The 20,879-nt window shown below is 41.7% G+C and overlaps 1 long non-coding RNA gene across 2 annotated transcripts in view; it reads left to right on the top strand.

Annotated features, from left to right (window-relative positions):
- The window catches only part of LOC307198266, a 433,339-nt gene that overhangs the window by 343,965 nt on the left and 68,495 nt on the right, over positions 1-20,879 (top strand). For both annotated transcript variants that reach the window (XR_013831596.1, XR_013831597.1), the window contains exon 4: positions 18,666-18,777. This is a non-coding gene — a long non-coding RNA (uncharacterized lncRNA). The remainder of the gene's footprint in view (positions 1-18,665; positions 18,778-20,879) is intronic.

Genomic DNA, 20,879 nt, shown 5'->3' with positions numbered 1-20,879 from the left:
CCTCAACCAGTATCTTGACTACACCCTCATCAGAGACCCTGAGCTAAGCCACCCTGAATCTCTGGCTCACAGAAATTGTAAGCATAATACTTTGTAGTTTTAAGTCACTAAATTTTGGGGTCATTCATCAGGCCTCAGCAGATAACTAATACACCTCTGGGGCCCAACTGTCTGGATTCAATCCTGCGCTGTCCCTAAATAGATCTGTGACTTTCAGCTAGTTACTTCATTTCTGTGTGCCTCAGTTTCCTCAGCTGTTAAAGAGGGAAATAATAGTAATTATTTCCTAGGGTTATTATGAGGATTAAGTGAGATAATGCATGTAAACTGCTTAGTTTAGTTCCATGCATTAAGTGCTTTGTAAACACTTACAATAATGATAGACCATCACACTATTGTAACTGTGGTTGAAACGTCTCTTCCAATGGCCTGTGGGCTCGATGAGGGCAAGTCTAAATCCCATTCTTTTTTGTCACTTTCTACCTAACCCAAGCCTGGTACACTGTACCTGCTTACTACATGAAGGGCAATAACTGAATGCATGTCTTTCAAATTTCTTCTGGAATCAGGAACTTGTACAGCACTGCAGCTAAGAATCTGGAATCTAAATTCAGACCTGGGTTCCAATCAGGGCTATACTTATAGGGTTACCACTTATAGCTGTGTGGTCTTAGGTAAACTATTCCACTTTGCTAAGGTTCTTGTTGCTTATCTGGAAACTAAGGATTAAATTAACCTTCATCTCAGCATTTTTTCTGGTTATCAACTGCTGCATGACAAACTGCTAATACAGAGGTGTATTTTTCAGGGTTCTCCAGAGAAACAGAACCAATAGTATATATATACATATATATATATTTTATATATATATATACGCACATTATATATACATAATGTGTATATATACATATATATATATATTTAATCCATATGATATACGGAGAGAGAGAGAGAGAGATTATGAAGAATTGGCTCATGCAATTACAGAAGCTGAGAAGTCCTACAATCTATTGTCTGGAAGATGGAGCCCCAGGAAAGCCAGTGTTGTAATTCAGTTTGAGTTCTGTAATTCAGTCTGAGAACCAGGAACAACAAGGTCCGAGGGCTGGATGTCCCAGCTCAAGCAGAAAGAACAAATTCACCTTTTCTCTACCTTTTCGTTCTATTTGGGCCCTCAGTGAACTAGATGATACCCACTTTCATTGGTGAGAGCAATCATCTTTGTTCAGTCTGCCAATTCAGTGTTAATCTTTTCCAGAAACACAGACATGCCCAGACATAATGTTTTACCGGCTATCTGGAAATTCCTTAGCCCAGTCAAGTTGACACATAGAATTAAGCAATCACAGGAGGCTTAAAACAAAAACACGTCTTGCTTGTGCATCTCTGATCGGGGCAGAGCTCAGCAGGGAAGTCTCTTCTTCGCTCCACTTGGCATCAGTGGTGGCTACTCTCCCCGGGAGCTGAGAATCTGCTTCCAAGATGGGTCACCTCATGGTTTCCAAGTCAGTGCTGACTGCTGGCTGGGAGTTCACCTGAGAAGGAGGCATCTTCATGTGTCCTGGGTTTCTTCACAGCATGATGGCTGGCTTCAGGAGTGACTCTCTCAATAGAGAGAGCCAGGCAGAGCTGTATCTCCCATTGTGCAGCCTTAGAAGTCACATAGCATTACATGCACCAGCCTCTATTATTCTAGACGGTCACAAAAACCACCCGGGTGCAAGGCGAGGGGAAATAGACTTCATTTCTTAATAGGGGTGGCAAGGTTCTGCAGTACATGTGGAACAGGAAAATCCATTCTGCCATGACTTTATCGTGATAATGAAATAAGACGAAAAATAAAAAGTGCTTAGCTTGGTATCTGGCATAGAATATGTATTTTATCAATACTTGTTAGATGAATGATAAATTTACCAACTGTGTGACATTGGGGAACTCACATAACTTTTAAACTTGAGTTTTCTCATCCGTACTGTGGGACTAGTATGATAGAACTTGGGGGCTTGTTGTGAAGTTCATAACACACAGTTAGCCATCAAAAACTTCCAAGTCTTTGTATTATTATTATTATCGTTATTATTGTGACCCTAGCGATACCATTCCTCTCCTTGAGGCACTCATAGAGCTGACTCATTTTGAGGTGGTTTACGTGTATTACGTTTATGTACCAATAGACTCCATCTCCAAGAGGATTGGGACCATCTCTCTCCTTTGGCATCTTCTATGAATCCAGTGTTGCTAAGTATGCAGTGGACACTCAATTACTGCCCACTGACTATGCAGATGTGTATTTTAGGGATCATATTAATAAATGTCTGAAGCTTGATAGTGACTATAAGAATATCTAAGGATTTATGCAAACTTTTTTCTTTCTCCATACCCATTATTTTAAGGTAGAGTAGCTTCTAATGGTCAGATATCAGCACAATGCCTTTATTTTGCCCTTTGTTCCTAAGTTAATTATGTTGGAACATCTTCATTAAGGTCTCCAGACATGATATATGGGGTCAATAACAGCCTAATATTAGCAAATGCCAGGCTGGAAAAGCTGAAGAGGAATGCACATTCCATTCTCCTCTGAAATGTAAACTTTCTTCATCTGTTGAACTCCAGTGATTTCAAAGTTTGATGTATGATCTGGGGCACCAAATAATCCAGTTATGGCTTATTTGGAAAAACAAAGAAGATAAGGACCCCTGAAAAAAATAGAATAAAAAAACAATAGGCTAGAACATCTCCAGGCAAAGGTGAAGGTTATACACTAATTTATCTTGTTTCTCTAGATAATGCTCCCTTTATATCCTACTCCCCTTGTCATCTGTGTGATGACATGGGAGAAGGGTAGCGGAATTGATGGAGGGAGATAAAGGTTTGCTTTATAAAATCTGTAAGATCATTTCTCCCTGAGGCAAGCTGAGACCAGGACTGTGCTTGACTCATAAGGTGTGGGCACATGCTAAAATCTAAGATCCTTCCAGTCAAAGAGTCTCCATCATTTTTATGATATTGCATGATACCCAAAGAGCCACAGCTGGTGGAAGGAGAAGATGAATCATAATAAAATAAGTATCCACATGAGATTATTCTTATTATTCCCTGTGTTTCCTTCAGATTCCCCTGGTTCAATGGGTTGACTGGTGGAATGAGTACATCAAAGTTGGAACACATCTGTATTATCCATCACTGTATCTCCAGTCCCTAGCACAGCGTACAAAATACAGGATGTGCTCAGTATAGGTTAGCTCATCCATGCATTGAACAAATATTGCAAATATTTATTGAGCGTCTAGTGACATGCCAGACATTGTCCTTGACATAAATGAAGGAAAGAAGGAAGGAAGAAAAGTGACATGTGTGGAATACTCCCTGAGATCTTGCCTAGAGAGGCCCTAGTCATGTTTCTTATTTCTTATATGAAACCATTACCCCATTCAGTTTTCTTTTTGTTTCTCAGGTAGATTACCTTCAGTTCCTGTTTGGGGACTGTCTTAAGCATAAAGGGTGGTAATAGGAAATTTGGGGGACTGTGTTTATTGGTGGCTGAGTCGTCAATACAAAGAAACTTGTTCAAGAGGATTTAATATCATAGATGGCAAAATGGTTCCGGGTCAAATAAAAAGGACAAGGGTGAACAAAAGGGAGGTGGAATGATGAAAGGCCATGCAGAGCTCGTACTCGTCTAGAGAACCAGCCAAAGGGAGGCATTCGGAACTTAGGCTGCGAACTGTTAAGTAAGTGCAGGATCTTTCTTTTTATGTGGTGACACGGGGCAGGCACGTGGCTATGAGAGTTAAACAGCTATATAGTAGAGGGAACAAAATCCTCCCAAAGACACCCTCACTTCTGACACCAATTGTAGGTTCATAGGGTCCCCAAAACCACTTTTAGCTTTTTGGTAGTTAGCTGGAAGGATTCACGGAACTCACAGAAAGCACTTACGCTCACAGTTACAGTTTACTGCCAGGAAAGGATACAGAGTAAAATCAGTGAAGGGAGGAAGCTCGTGGGCAGAGTCCAGGAGAGGTTTCCAATTGGGAGTTTCAGTCATTCTTTCTCCACGGAGTTATGTGTGGATAGTGTGACTTTCTCAGCATCAGTGGGTGACCATATGCACAGAGTATTGCCAACCAGGTAAACTCACCTGAGATTCTAGGGTTTTTATTGGGGCTTGATCATATACTGCTTGTGCAGCAGCCCATCTGGTGTTAGAACTGATAACGTTTGGCTAACCATTTGTCTTAAGCTCCTTCAAAGGTAGAACTGATACTGTATGACCGAAAGCCTGCCTTGTAAACCACATTGTTAGACTGCCTGGTGGCCAAGGCCCCAGGCAAACAAGGACACTCCTATCAGGTATGACATTCCAAGGGTCAAGGGATTGCATCCCAGTAGCCAAAAGCAAAAGTCAGACCTCTGTTTGGGTAAGGTTAATTCTTCACTGCACAGTGCCCTAACGAGGAAATGCAGATGGCCAACAGGCACCTGAAAAGATGCTCAGCATCGCTAATCATCAGAGAAATGCAAATCACACCACAGTGAGATATCACAGATATCGTACCTCACACCTGTCAGAACGGCCATCGTCAAAAAGAACACAAATAACAAATGTTGGTGAGGATGTGGAGAAAACGGGACCGTCGTACACTGATGACGGGGACGTACATTTGTGCAGCCGCTGTGGAAAACAGTATGGAGGTTTCTCAAAAAACGAAAAATAGAAACCATATGACCCAGCATTTCCACTCCAATGGAAAAAACCCAAAAACACTAATTGGAAAAGCTACATGTACCCCAGTGTTCATAGCAGTGTTATTGACAGTTGCCAAGATATGGAAGCAACCTAAGTATCCCTCAACAGGTGAATGGCTAAGGAAGATGTGGCACATATACATATGCGCATATATATATATATATATATATATATGATGGAATACTATTCAGCCATTAAAAAGAATGAAAATTTGCCATTTGTAGCAACTTGGATGGGCTTGGAGGGTATTATGCTAAGTGATGTAAGTCAGGCAGAGAAAGACAAATACTGTATGGTATCACTTATATGTGGAATCTTAAAAAACAACAAACTAGTGAATATAACAAAAAAGAAGCAGACTCACAGACATAGAGAACAAATTAGTCATTACTAGTGGGGAGAGGGAATCAGGGAGGGGCAATATAGGGGTAGGGGAGTAAGAGGTACAAACTATCATGTATAAAATAAGCTACAAAGATATATTGCACAACATGAGGAATAGAACCAATATTTTATAATAACTATAAATAGAGAATAACCTTTAAAAATTATGAGTCACTATATTGTACACCTGTAACTTATATAATATTGTAGATCAACTATACTTCAATCCCAAAAAAGAATAGACATTGATATCCCAGCATTGCCCCAGTGAATCATTTATTTATTCATTTCTCTGTGCAAATAATGTGTTCAGCACTGTAGGGGAAACGGTGGTTTAGAAGATACGATTCTGGAGCTGACTCAGATGTGAGCAATAATTGGAGACATAGAGCAGGTGGAGGATGGAAAAGTGATCTAGTGATCTAGAGGGTTAGCACTGGAGATGAAAACAGGAAAGTTCAAGTGTACACTCTAAGGGGGCATGGGACTCCCAGGTCTTATTCCAGAAGAGTGAGAAGGAGAAAGTCCACCCATGTGGCCAGTGCATGGTGATAAGTTGTTCAGATTCATGGAAAACAGACAAACAGGAGTCACCAGCCAGATCTTTACCCCATTTTCTTTTCTTTCTAGAACTTACTATGTCTGACATTATCTGGTTTTCCTATTCCTTTCTTTAGTGTTTATCCCTCCCAGTAGGATAAGGGAGGATGCTTGCCTTTCTCACCTATTTCCAGGTCCCAGAAGAGTGCCTAGCACAAGGTAGACACTCATTATTCATTCGTTAAATGAATTTTATTCCAACCCCATGCCATAAGAAGGATCTCTGAACTTTCTACCTACAGGGCTTAGATTTCTCCAGCTAAAACCAAAGAGAAACTCACAGCCACCAACAGTGTCTAGCTCTAAGTCAACTCATGTTCATTTCTTTCCAGCAGGATAGAGATGCATTGTATCAGGGGGAACAGGAGGCTGTGGTTCATTTGTCCATTTAGATCCACTTAAAAGCTGAGGGGGAACTGTAGATGCAAAACTGCTGCCTTTAACTGTAAAAACTCCACACTGAGTTAATAAAGAGTCGGGCACTTAGCTTTATGTTTTCGCATCTTAACACATGAAGGCATTTTTCGAAGGGTTGAATGAACATAATTATCAATTTCCACATGTATATTACTATTGAGCTAGGATAGGGCAAATACTTCCGAATCACAGGCTGTTTAGGAATGGCAATGAGCGCTGCTGCTCACTGCTCTCATCCACCAGGTGCAAGTTTGTGTCACTTTCTTTTGACTCCATTTTATCCATTTCCACATAAATCTCTGGTGAATGCAAAACACTGAAGCTGCTCTTGAAATCAGTCCAATGGGGGACAAGATGGACTTTGACTTCACTTTCTGTAGAGGAAATTAGAGATACATCCTGATTGGGGGAGTATATATATTGGCAGGGAATAACGTGGGGGCACTGCAGAGGTGGACTCCTCATAGTTACTGGCAGATAAGAAATTCAGACAAAGATGGGGCGGAGGATGATGCAAAATATTGAATAAAAGGGGAACCTTGGGCTTCCCTGGTGGCGCAGTGGTTGAGAGTCCGCCTGCCGATGCAGGGGACACGGATTCGTGCCCCGGTCCGGGAAGATCCCACATGCCGTGGAGCTGTTGGGCCCGTGAGCCATGGCCGCTGAGCCTGCGCGTCCGGAGCCTGTGCTCCACAACGGGAGAGGCCACAGCAGTCAGAGGCCCGCGTACCGCAAAAAAAAAAAAAAAGCGGGGGGGAGGCGGAATCTTTTGTTTTGGAAAAGGAACGTGTACTAAATTATGTATACAAAATGAATTTGGATAAATGGTTTATAAAGGTACAATTATGTGCTTATATGCATTTGGAGATATTCTGGTGTAGAAATTGAATGGGCTAAAATAGTAGAGTTAGAATACAAATTGGGCAGTCAGTTAAAAGAGAGGTGGTTGGTTATGTTTCTGTGATAGTAATAGTGAGGCGAGCCAGGAACATAGGTGAAATTCAACCAAGTCGAGGGGAGTGTCCTAATAAGGGTGAAAAAAAAATAGGCAAAATTCTGAATTGCCTGGCTCTGAGATCCCCTTCCCTCAGGCTAATGCTTTTCTAATGAAGAGAGCCACATGCCTGGAAGTATAGAGCAACCAGGGGCAGATCAACGTCGGTCTAATACAGATGGCCAACAGGCACATGAAAAGATGCTCATCATCACTAATTATTAGAGAAATGCAAATCAAAACTACAATGAGGTATCACCTCACACCAGTCGGAATGGCCATCATTAAAAAATCTACAAATAAATGCTGGAGAGGGTGTGGAGAAAAAGGAACTCTCCTACACTGTCGGTGGGAATGTAAATTGATACAGCCACTAGGGAGAACAGTATGGAGGTTCCTTAAAAAACTAAAAATAGAGTTGCCATATGATCCTGCAAACCCACTCCTGGGCATATATCTGGAGAAAAACACACTTCGAAAGGATACATGCACCCCTATGTTCATAGCAGCACTATTTACAACAGCCAAGACATGGAAACAACCTAAATGTCCATGGACAGATGACTGGATAAAGAGGATGTGGTACATGTATACAGTGGAATACTACTCAGCCATAAAAAAGAATGAAATAATCCCATTTGCAGCAACATGGATGGACCTAGAGATTATCATACTAAGTGAAGTAAGTCAGAAAGAGAAAGACAAATACCATGTGATATCATTTATATGTGGAATCCAAAATACGACACAAATGAACATATATATGAAACGGAAACAGACTCACAGACATAGAGAACAGACTTGTGGTTGCCAAGGGGCGTGGTGGGGAAGGGAAGGACTGGGAGTATGGGATTAGCAGATGCAAACTATTATGTATAGAATGGATAAACAACAAGGTCCTGCTGTATAGCACAGGGAACTATATTCAATATCCTGTGATAAACCATAATGGAAAAGAGTATGAAAAAGAATGTATAGAGATATGTAGAACTGAATCACTTTGCTGTACAGCAGCAATTAACACGACGTTGTAAATCAACTATAATTCAATAAAATAAGATTTTTTTAAAAAACCATGGGTCTAGCAGCTCCAGTATGGAAGAAGGTCCTAAGTGTGGTAGAGAAGAAGCAAGAGTCCTTCATTCTGATCTACCCTGCTGATCCACATCCAAGGTCTAATGCTACATCATGGCTACAAGGCACAATGTGGCTTCTTTCCTCAAGACTATGCATACATAGGCATCAGAGCAAGTCTGCCTGGATTTGAATCCTAATTCCATCCCTTACTACCTATGTGACTTGGGGTAAATCTAACTCTTTTCTCCCTCATCTGTAAAACAAGGATGACAGCCCACATCTAGAATTATTGTGAGAGTTAAATGAGTTTTTTTTTTTTAAGAAGATGTTGGGGGTAGGAGTTTATTAATTTACTTATTTATTTTTGCTGTGTTGGGTCTTCGTTTCTTTGCGAGGGCCTTCTCTAGTTGTGGCAAGCGGGGGCCACTCTTCATCGCGGTGCACGGGCCTCTCTTGTTGCGGAGCACAGGCTCCAGACGCGCAGGCTCAGTAGTTGTGGCTCACGGGCCTAGTTGCTCCGCGGCATGTGGGATCCTCCCAGACCAGGGCTCGAACCCGTGTCCCCTGCATTAGCAGGCAGATTCTCAACCACTGCGCCACCAGGGAAGCCCCAGTTAAATGAGTTTTTTCGATGCTTGGCATGTAGTGATCAATCATCAAATATTTTCTATGATGATATTTAATACTTTAAATAGAGGATGCATGAGTGTGAGTCTGGGTGGAAAGTAGAATGGTGTCAGTGAAGGCAAAATCCCTTCCTAAAGTGCCTCTCATACTCTGCCAGCCTCTCCTAGTCCTTTTTCATTCTGCCTGAATCTCTCCCCTCCATTCTCTCCTTAGTGGTTTAATTGGCATAGTTTCTCTTATAGGGAAAGAGGGTGTACAATGGTTCTGGAAACTTCAACTTTTTACAACTGTGCATGGTTGGTCAAATGTGTCCTATAGGGGGAGCCATTCCCTTTCCCTCTCTGCTTCTTACAACCAGTCCGTAGAAGACAAAGTTCTGTCCTCTCAAAAGGATCAAGTGATATGGTTGCCATCTCATTACCTCTCACTAACCCTCGAAGGGGAGAGAGTTCTTTATTTGACTTATGAGATGAGGGGATTATAACATAAATTGGATCAGCCTTCTCTATTGGAAAGGATTAATGTGCTAACCACAGTGGACCCCTCTTTTTCTCACCTCTTTTCTCTTGATGAGAGTGAGGTAAGCTATGGTTTTTCACACAGCTGGACAATGGTCAACCAGACCTAAATCTTCACCTTTGTGGGCCCTTCTATTATTTAGCAATTGGCATAAAACACAGTACCTCAAAATGTAGTGGCTTAAACCAACCATTTATTATTGTTTACAAACCTGTGGGCAATCTGGGTAGTTTTGCCAGTTTGGGAAGGGGGGGATCTTTCATGCATCTTCAGGCAGCTGGAGGGTTGGCCAGGAGCTGGCTGGTCTAGGATGGCCTTGCTGTGCTCCATGCGTCTCTCATTCTCCAACAGGCTAGCCGGGGCTTGTTCTTGCGATGGTGGTAGGAATCTGAGAGTAACTAAACCTAGTTGTATACGAGGACAAGAAGAGACCCACACATGCTTTCAAGCCTCTGATTGCATGAACTTTGCTATAATCTTATCTTTCAAAACAAGTCACACATCAGGGCCAGGGAACTACAGAATGACAGGCAAAGGGTGTGGATACAGGCAGGTCATTTACTGGGGCCATCATTGAAATCCATCTACCCCAGTCCCGAAGTCTGCTATACAGGGGTTTGGGTGTACATGGGTTGCATGGGTGAGAACAAATAGTCTTACCTGGGGAGGCTAGGACAGCTTTGTGGTGGAGGAGATTCCCAAGCCAAGCTTTTTTTTTATGGGACTACAAAAATGAATCTGATAATTTATTGAAATGTTTCCAGCTTTTTTATCATGCATCGGCTATCTTCTTGCCCAATACAATCAGAAATTATTCTATGAATACATATATTAATCTTGGATCAATTAAAAATGTCTATTATGCATTTTTTAAAAATTTTTATTGAAGCATGTATTCTACAAGAAAGCTCAGAGGCCTGATACAGCATGGTGCTTTGGAGGAACTGGCAGTAGCCAACAGACTAAGTAAAAGATGCATAGTGAACGCTGGGGTTGAAAGGTTGAGCTAAAGAGCTTAGGGTTTTTATTGGACCCACCTACCAGAAGCCACTGAAGGTCTTTATATTGTTGAATGATGTGATCTGCCTTCCTTTGGAAAGATAACCTTGTCCCCCAGTTAGGAAGAGGAAGAAGAGCTTTTACACCAGCCTGATCTGTAAGTCAAGAGACTTTTGTTGTCAAATAATGCTCCTTTCTCCACCCACCTGCTTTGTTTAGCCCTTTGGTTCCTCTCAGGAACATAGCTAAGTGCGTCTACTTCACAAACCTGGAAGCCAGCTCTTTTTAATAACATACCGGATTCTGGCCACACACACACACACACACACACACACACACACACACACACACACAACGGCTGGGATAAGAAGTAAAGCCCCAGTTTGAGCCTCTTTCTCGTCTTCTCCTCCTGAAGCATCTATAATTTGACGGGGGAGAAATGCTTTCATTTCACGCTATTTCAAGTAAGATCATTAGCAAGATTCGGCCGGCTCTTTATTATTCCTGTGCACGCTACCTCTATAAAGTTGAGAGCAACAATGGGGCTCTACTTATCTTCAGGAAACCAGCCCATTCTTTTGATGAAGGAAAAATGGCCCCAGCCCGAGGTTGCCATAGACACTGGAGAAGGCTGTCACAGAGCTGCAGTATACCTATTTCCTCGTGACATGCAGAATTAGAGGTTTTGGGGAATCAAAGGGAAAACTAGCCTGATGAAACAAAGGGTCCCTTCAGCTTCTGCTGACATACTTCTTTGCAGAAGCAACCTCCTCCAGCCTCTTCTCCTTCTCCCCTCCTCCCTGAAGCCAGGTGAATGAATTTGAATCCCAAGGATGGAGACAGTAACCTCCAGGTTTAGGTCAAATTCAAAGACCTTCCTTAAACCACATCAATGGCCTCCCATGGTTCCAAACTTCTTGACGTGCCTACAAGCGCTGAAAGGTCTGTCACCTGCCAGCATGTCCACTTTCCTCAGTCACTCTGCCACTGCCATACTGTCCTCCTTAGGGTTCATAAATATGCAACACATTTCCCACCTAGGAAACCTTCACCCCTGGTGTGTCCCCGCTTCCTAAATTCTCTCACTCTCGCCCCTTGTGTGGCTGGCTCTCTTGTTGTCCAGGCCTCATTTGAAGGTTGCTTTCCCCGGAGACCCTGTCTGACCGTGATTATATCTACAAGAGTTCCTCCCCCCAGTTATTCTCCATCACATCATCTTGGTTCTTGCCTGGTAATTTTCACCATCTATAAGTATCTTGTATTTACTGTTTGCTTATTTATGGCTGGTCTCCCCCACTAGGGTGCAAGCTGTGTAAAGGCAGGCGCCTCATAGATGTCTCTGTTCATTTTTGCCTGGTTTCCTCCCACTGCTGACGCTCAGGCAAGGATTCAAGTGCAACTGGTTTATTTGGGAGGTGAAGGGAGTGCAGTCAGCGGATGGGAGTGAGACAAGGAAAAGAAGACAGCCAATAAAGGTCCATGAAAACAGGGTACAATTCTGTGTGGCTTATACATCAGAAGTGTATTTCTCACAGTTTTGAACAGTTCTGGAGGCTGGAAGTCTGAGATCAGGATGCCAGCAGGGTCAGGTTCAGGTGCAGGTTGCAGATGGCCAACTTCTCCTTGTGTCCTTTCATGGTGGAAGGGGAAGGGAGCTCTCTGGGGTCTCTTGTATAAGGGCACTCATCGCATTGATAAAGGTCCCACCATCACTTCCCAAAGGCCCCAAATACCATCACATTGGATGTTAAGTTTTAACATATGAGTTTGGGGGGACAAAAACATTCAGTCTATAGTAGGTGTGTCATCAAGTGACTTACCATTGGGGCAACTGGAGTATGAAACTCCTTGGGACTCTAGGAGCCAGTGTAGACACAGATTCAGAGTTGTCCCACCTGAGGAGTGAGTGATAGGGCTGGGGTGGTTACACATTAGCTCCCGTCAGTCACTGAAGGCTGTTCTCAGGGAGAGGGAAGTCTCCAGCTCTGTCATCCTGCCATCCTGTCCATCAGCAGAGCAGGCTCTAGTGGCCAGAGGAAATCTTCAAGGAAAGACTTGTGGATGCCAGCACTGAGAGTTGGGTTGTGTGTACTATACTGATAAGGCCTAAGAGGAAATGGAGGGGATCCTGATAGCATATGTCACAGTGCTTCACATTTGTTGACTGAATGCATGAATGAATGAATGAATTCTTTGCCTTTTGCTGCAGCTAATATCTGACCCTCAAGAAATGTTCAACAACTAGCACACATTAAGGAAGAAAAAGCACAGATTTTCAACTCAGGCAGAGCTGGGTTCAGATCCAGCTGGGTGACCTTAAACAAATTACATGGCCTCTCTGAGTCTCAGTTTCCCCACCTGTAAAATGGAGAATAATAACTCCTGCCTTGGGGGATTATTTTAAAATGATTAGAGATAGTGTAAACCAAGTTCATAATTGCATCTGGCACACAGTAGGTGACCAATAAATCTCATCTCTCTTTGCCATGAAAGAGCAGCAAGTTCTACATGGCAGTGTGTGGTTAAGGGCTAAATTGAACAACAAAAATTAGGAGACCCACGAAAGCTGCAGTGGTCATGAATAGCTTCTAGAGGGGTAGATATGTTTTGAAGAATGTGTAGGGTTAGGGTGGATCTGGGCGAGATTCGAGACTAAGAATAATAATTACTTCTACTTATTAGAGGCTCACCACGTCTTAGACCCTGTGGGAAGCACTTCGTATATGTATTTCCTAATCTGCACAATATTACCCTATGAGGTAGATATTACTACCCCCACTGCCCTCAACCCTGAATATGAAAAAACTAAAGGATAAGTTACTTACCTGAGGCCACTCAGCAAGTTAGTAGAGGAGTATAGACTCTAAGTAAGAATTGTCTTGGAGAGCTTGGTAGGGAAGAGATAATGTAGTTCTTCCCAGAAGGTACCTACAACATAAAGGTGGGGGCAGGACATGTGGGTGGGAGCAACTCAGCAGGAGTGATGGGAACCACATGAAAATGAAGGCTGGCCAAAAATATGGGATTATGTGAGGGCTACACGTAATTAAAGGGATGCAAGGGTCAAGATGCAGTGTTTTTAAATTTGAGGTGAACGTTACATACAACGAGTACACACATATTGATGGTACAACCCAACGAATTTGTTCCTCTGTATACACCCATATAAGCACCAGCCAGATCAAGATGTAGAATGTTTCCATCACTCTAGAAAGTTCCCTCATGTCCCTTTTAAATCAGCAACTCCCTCCCCACCACCCCAGGGACTCACTCTTCCACCTTTTATCCCCAAAGATCCAATTTTTAAAGTAACATCTTTTTAATGCATAAAAGAAATACATGCTTGTAGAAAACTCACACAATGACAACAAGATTGAAAGGAATAAGTGAAATCATCCATCATCCTATAGCTCAGAAGTAACCACCTTGAACATTTTGGTTTATTCCTTGCTGTCTTTACATTTTTAAAATTTTAGCTTGGAACCATACTATATATTCAATTTTATATTCCGTTTTTTAAATTAATCATTAGGACAGAAGCATCTTCCCAGGTGAATTACAAATTCTTTGTAAACTTCATTTTACATGACTTCAAATATTCCATTGAGGAATTCAGCAAAAAGCGCTTACCAATTCTACATGTTGGCTGTTTGAGTTTGTTTCCAATGTTTCATAGTAATGAACACCTTTTTCCATAAACTTGTCTGGATTTCAGACTGTTTGATTAGAATGAGAGTGGAAGTGATTAAAATAATACTTTTTTTTTGCGGGGGTGGGGGGTGGGGGGCGGTGCACTGCACAGCTTGTGGGATCTGAGTTATCCAACCAGGGATCAAACCCGGACCCTTGGCAGTGAAAGTGTGAAGTCCTAATCACTGGACCCAGGGAACTGCCCAAAATATTACGTATTCTTCAAACCCTTGATACATATGAGTCAACCAGCTTTCCAGAACAGACCTACTTACATTCCTATCATCTGGGTCCACAAATGGTACCACTGAAGTTCAACCTCATCAGCCTTAAGCACCATGGTGTTTTTGTTAAACTTGAAGGACTGTCTGGGAAAGCTCCGAAAAGCTCTCCTACCGAAAGCTCCACTCGGTGTCCACACTGAAGAATGGATGCTGGTTTATTTTTCCTCTCCTATTCTTTAATGCTGAGACATTCTGAATAGGTGACCTCGTAAATGACTCTGGCTCAACGTCTAGAGCCATCAAGGACTCATGAGTGGGGAAGACAGACAAGGGACATTTGTGGGCTGCCTTGGAGCAGGGCCACAGATGGCTTCTGTTATATAACCTCCTTCTGAAGAGTACATTCTGCCCACCTCTCATTTCATCACGGGCGTGAAGGAAAACGTTGACAGACCCAGTCTGTGACTTGGGCATCTTCAAAGGGGGGCTTTGTGAGGACAGGAGCCACGTGAGAGCTGATAATTACAGTGGAGCGTGCAGCCGAGAGGCATAATGATCAGGGCGTACCTAACATTTAGGTCAGACTCCATACATGGCCTTTGAAGGCTGTTTAAAATCACCCTCCCATCTCCAGGAAATCTGGCCTTTTGCACTGGAATCAAGGACCCAAGTATATGTGCAGATCTCTCAATAGGACACTTCCAAACTTGCTTCCAGGAAAACCAGTCCAACGAAAATTCTCCACCATGGACAGGAAAACTCCCTTCTCACAGACTTTCAAAAAGCCCCAAAGAGTAAGTGCAATGATGGCTGTGTCTGGGAGCCAGAGGCTCCTGTGAACAGGTGGTCTCCTTCCAAACCCACCTTGGAAGTACTGCTTCCTCGTCTAAGGTTGGATACCCTTGAGCCTGTGCTTATGAACATGCCTACCTTCTCCGGGTTCTTCTCTCTGTGACTTTGGCTAACACAATGGCCACTACCACTCAACTACTTTCCTATCTCTATTCTCACGTCCATCGTGCATTATGGCGATGGGCACATGATGATTTTTGTTGTGAGTGTGTGTGTGTGTGTGTGTGTGTGTGTGAATTTTCTAGGATCCATTGTTAGGTGCTGTCATGTTCAGCCATAACAGTAGTTATGACATTTCTCTGACAATTATTTACTACCTGGGGAAAAAAGACAGAAGGAAAGTTGTGTGTGAATTTATAGTCTCTGAAACCCCTGAACCCTGACACCCTTGGTTCCTTTGTGTATATTCTGTGATTTGCAGTTTATAAGGCACGGCCACCCACTCCCCCACCAAAATGAGTCCAGTTTCCATGCAGCCATGTCATGAGGCCAGGGACTGCGCAACAAAGGACCAACCCTTCCGTACATCCCTGTCATTCCTCTTAGAGTCCCTGCCACCTCCTCAGGACACTGTGAACGTGTAGGATGCAAGTCCCCAATACATTTGGAACGCAAATCACCACTTCTAAAATTAGGAACACCTCTGTTGCTCCTGCAGCTTCTGATTCAGTGAACTCAAAACACCCCTCCGCCATCTCCCCAATTCACATACTCTCTTAATGGATTTTGAGGAATAAAAATCGGAAAGGGATATGAGGATGTCTTCAGCCTTGACCAAATACACTCAAGACAAAGGTACACAAGTGCCAGGCTTTCTTATTCTCTTCCTCCTCCTCCTTTTTTTTTTTTCATGGTTAATGCAGTATTTATTATACCCAAGCAATGATAAACAGTAAAAGGAGAAACAGCTAACACTGCTTTCTGTACTGTACCCAGGACCAGATGCCAACACCATTATAAGCTCCTCCTGACAGCTCCCTCCCTCCATATTGTCCAGGCTCTTCTGTCTCTGTGGAATTCTCTTGTTTAATCAGCCATGTCGTAAATGTAAGGCCAGACACTATAAAACTCTTAGAGGAAAACATAGGCAGCGCACTCTGTGACAAATCACAGCAAGATCCTTTTTGACCCACCTCCTAGAGAAATGGATATAAAAACGAAAAGAAACAAATGGGACTTAATGAAACTTAAAAGCTTTTGCACAGCAAAGGAAAACATCAACAAGACTAAAAGACAACCCTCAGAATGGGAGAAAATATTTGCTAACAAAGCAACTGACAAAGGATTAATCTCAAAATTTTACAAGCAGCTCATGCAGCTCAATATCAAAAAAACCAACAACCCAATGCAAACATGGGCAGAAGACCTAAATAGACATTTCTCCAAAGAAGATATACAGATTGCCAACAAACACATGAAAGAATGCTCAACATCACTAATCACTAGAGAAATGCAAATCAAAACTACAGTGAGGTATCACCTCACACCAGTCAGAATGGCCATCATCAAAAAATCTACAAACAGTAAATGCTGGAGAGGGTGTGGAGAAAAGGGAACTCTCTTGCACTATTGGTGGGAATGTAAATTGATACAGCCACTATGGAGAACAGTATGGAGGTTCCTTAAAAAACTACAAATAGAACTACCATATGACCCAGCAATCCCACTACTGGGCATATACCCTGAGAAAACCATCATTCAGAAAGAGTCATGTACCACAATGTTCACTGCAGCTCTATTTACAATAGCCAGGACATGGAAGCAACCTAAGTGTCCATCGACAGATGAATGGATAAAGAAGATGTGGCACATATATACAATGGAATATTATTCAACCGTAAAAAGAAATGAAACTGAGTTATTTGTAGTGAGGTGGATGGACCTAGAATCTGTCATACAGAGTGAAGTAAGTCAGAAAGAGAAAAACAAATACCATATGCTAACACATATACATGGAATCTAAAAAAAAAAAAATTGGTTCTGAAGAACCTAGGGGCAGGACAGGAATAAAGACGCAGACGTAGAGAATGGACTTGAGTACACGGGGAGGGGGAAGGGTAAGCTGGGACGAAGTGAGAGAGTGGCATGGACATATATACACTACCAAATGTAAGATAGATAGCTACTGGGAAGCAGCCGCATAGCACAGGGAGATCAGCTCAGTGCTTTGTGACCACCTAGAGGGGTGGGATAGGGAGGGTGGGAGGGAGACGCAAGAGGGAGGAGATATGGGGATATATGTATATCTATAGCTGATTCACTTTGTTATAAAGCAGAAACTTAATACCATTGTAAAGCAATTATACTCCAATGAAGATGTTAAAACAAAATATTAGCCATGTCTTTTCCCCCAGTTTTATTAAGAAATAATTGACATACATCACTGTGTAAGTTCAAGGTATAGCGCATGATGGTTTGATTTATGTAGATTGTGATCACCACAATAGGTTCAGCTAACGTCTATCTTCTTATATAGATACAATAATAAGAAAGTTAAAAGAAAAAAAATTTTTCTTGCAATGAGAACTCCTAGGGTTTACTCTCTCTTAACAACTTATATGTTGTTAAGAGAGAGTAAACCCTAGGAGTTTACTGTGTGCAGTAGTTTACTGTGTGCAGCAGTGTTAACTGTAGTCACTGTGCTGTACATTACATCCATAGTACTTATTTGTCTTATAACTGGAAGTTTGTACCTTTTGTTTTTGTTTTTTGTTTTAGATTCCACATATAAGTGAGATCATACAGTATTGGTCTTTTTCTGTCTGACTTATTTCACTTAGTATAATGCCTTCAAGTTCCATCTCTGTTGTTGCAAATTGTAGGATTTCCTTGCTTTTTAGGGCTGAATACTATTCCATTGTATACATATACCACAACTTCTTTATCCATTCATCTGTCAGTGGACATTTAGGTTGCTTCCATGTCTTGGTAACTGTACATAAATCCTGCTGTGAACATGGGGGTGCAGATATCTTTTTGAGTTAATGTTTTCATTTCCTTTGGATACATTCCCAGAAGTGAAATTGCTGGATCATATGGTTGTTTTATTTTTAATTATTTGAGGAGCCCCCATAACATTTTCCATAGTGGCTGTGCCAATTTACAGTCCCACCAACAGTGCACGAGGGTTCCCTGTTCTCCACATTCATGCCAGCATTTATCAGTTGTCTTTTCAATGATGACTATTCTTTCAGGCAGAAGGTAATATTTCATTGTGGTTTTATTTGCCTCACTGAACTCATAACACCAAATTAGATTTTTGGTTTTTATAGGTTATGAGTGACTTGCAGGCAAAGACCAACTTGGTTCCCTTACGTTTGCCTTCATAGGGTTTAACTCAGTGTCAAGCACGTAGTAGGCGCTCAGCAAATATTTTTAATATATGAATAAACCTGCCCTGTAGTTTATATAAATAAGAATAATACTTACAATGAGTACTTGCTATGTGCTAGGCAACATTCTAAGTGTCTCTTTTGCACACACTAAACCCTTACTGGTGCAGGAGATAATATTATTATCCTTCATTTTACAGATGAGGAAGTGGAGGCCCAGAGAGTTTCAGCAACTTGCGCAAAGTCACACCTTTTCTGGTAGGTGGTGGAGTCAGGATTTGAATCCGAGTCACTCAACTTGAAGTAGAATCGGTAAGTTTAGCCTACCATTATTTTATATTATCCCCTGAATGATAATGAAGACCGAAGGGTTCAATCATAGGAAAAGAGTAGTGAGTAAAATGATTTCAGATTGACCTAAGAATACATTTCCTTTCCACCATCACTAATACTTATGCCAATATATGTTCATTCATTTGTTCCTTCTTTGCTCCTTCTACAAATATTTACTGACTGACTACCATGTTCTAGGAACTGTTCCATGGACTGGCTTTCAGTAATGAACAGAAAAGGACATCAGTCTTTATCTCCACAGAGCTTAGAATCTAAATTCATTTCAAGTTACCTCTCTTTCAACAAACATCTCCTGAGAACCTCCTTTGTGCCAAGATCATACTGGGTTCTAGAGATACAAAAATGAATCTGGAAGAGTCCAAGCTCCTTTAAGAATTCATAATTGGTAGGGGAGACAGACACAATAGCAATAATTAAGATGGAAAGAAAGACAAATAAAAAAATGATATAACCTTCCTGAAAGCAATTTTCAAAAGTGAAAATAGATAGATAAATAAATAGAGGTGAAAAAGAACAGAAATTTGTGTGAGGGGGATGAATCCAACTCTAGGACTCTATGGAAGGCTTCCTGGAAAGGATATGGCTGTCCCTGAATCTTGAGGCATCTCCAGATGTCAACCAGGTGAAGAAAGTTGGGACAGCTCCAGCAAAAGCATAGAGATAAAGAAATACTCCTCTGTGTGTCTACCTATAAGCATTCTGGTATTTCTAGAGAAAGTGAGAAGCAAGGACAGGAGATAAAGTTGGAGAACATAGGAACATGGGCCATAGGACATGCTGGAGAAATAAAGAAAATGTTTTCACTCAATTTCGTTTCTTTTTATGGCTGAGTAATATTCCATTGTATATATGTGCCACATCTTCTTTGTCCATTCATCTGTTGATGGACACTTAGGTTGCTTCCATGTCCTGGCTATTGTAAATAGAGCTGCAATGAACATTGTGGTACATGACTCTTTTTGAATGATGGTTTTCTCAGGGTATATGCCCAGTAGTGGGATTGCTGGGTCGTATGGTAGTTCTATTTGTAGGTTTTTAAGGAACCTCCATACTGTTCTCCATAGTGTCTGTATCAATTCACATTCCCACCAACAGTGCAAGAGGGTTCCCTTTTCTCCACACCCTCTCCAGCATTTATAGTTTGTAGATTTTTTGATGATGGCCATTCTGACCGGTGTGAGATGGTATCTCATTGTAGTTTTGATTTGCATTTCTCTAGTGATTAATGATGTTGAGCATTCTTTCATGTGTTTGTTGGCAGTCTGTATATCTTCTTTGGAGAAATGTCTATTTAGGTCTTCTGCCCATGTTTGGATTGGGTTGTTTGTTTCTTTGATATTGAGATGCATGAGCTGCTTGTAAATTTTGGAGATTAATCCTTTGTCAGTTGCTTCATTTGCAAATATTTTCTTCCATTCTGAGGGTTGTCTTTTTGTCTTGTTTTCCTTTGCTGTACAAAAGCTTTTAAGTTTCATTAGGTCCCATTTGTTTCTTTTTGTTTTTATTTCCACTTCTCTAGGAGGTGGGTCAAAAAGGATCTTGCTTTGATTTATGTCATAGAGTGTTCTGAGGTGGATGGACCTAGAGTCTGTCATACAGAGTGAAGTAAGTCAGAAAGAGAAAAACAAATACCGTATGCTAACACATATATATGGAATCTAAGAAAAAAAAATGTCATGAAGAACCTAGGGGTAAGACAGGGAATAAGGACACTAGACCTACTAGAGCATGGACTTGAGGATATGGGGACCTACTAGAGCATGGACTTGAGGATATGGGGAGGGGGAAGGGTAAGCTGTGACAAAGTGAGAGAGTGGCATGGACATATATACACGACCAAACGTAAAATAGATAGCTAGTGGGAAGCAGCCGCATAGCACAGGGATATCAGCTCGGTGGTTTATGACCAGCTGGAGGGGTGGGATAGGGAGGGTGGGAGGGAGGGAGATGCAAGAGGGAAGGGATATGGGAACATATGTATATGTATAACTGATTCACTTTGTTATAAAGCAGACACTAACACACCATTGTAAAGCAATTATACTCCAATAAAGATGTTA

Source organism: Stenella coeruleoalba (assembly GCF_951394435.1).
Source record: "Stenella coeruleoalba genome assembly, chromosome: 15".
NCBI lineage: Eukaryota > Metazoa > Chordata > Mammalia > Artiodactyla > Delphinidae > Stenella > Stenella coeruleoalba.
The sequence above is the reverse complement of the archived record's forward strand: the minus strand, read 5'-3'. Positions and strand labels throughout refer to the sequence as shown.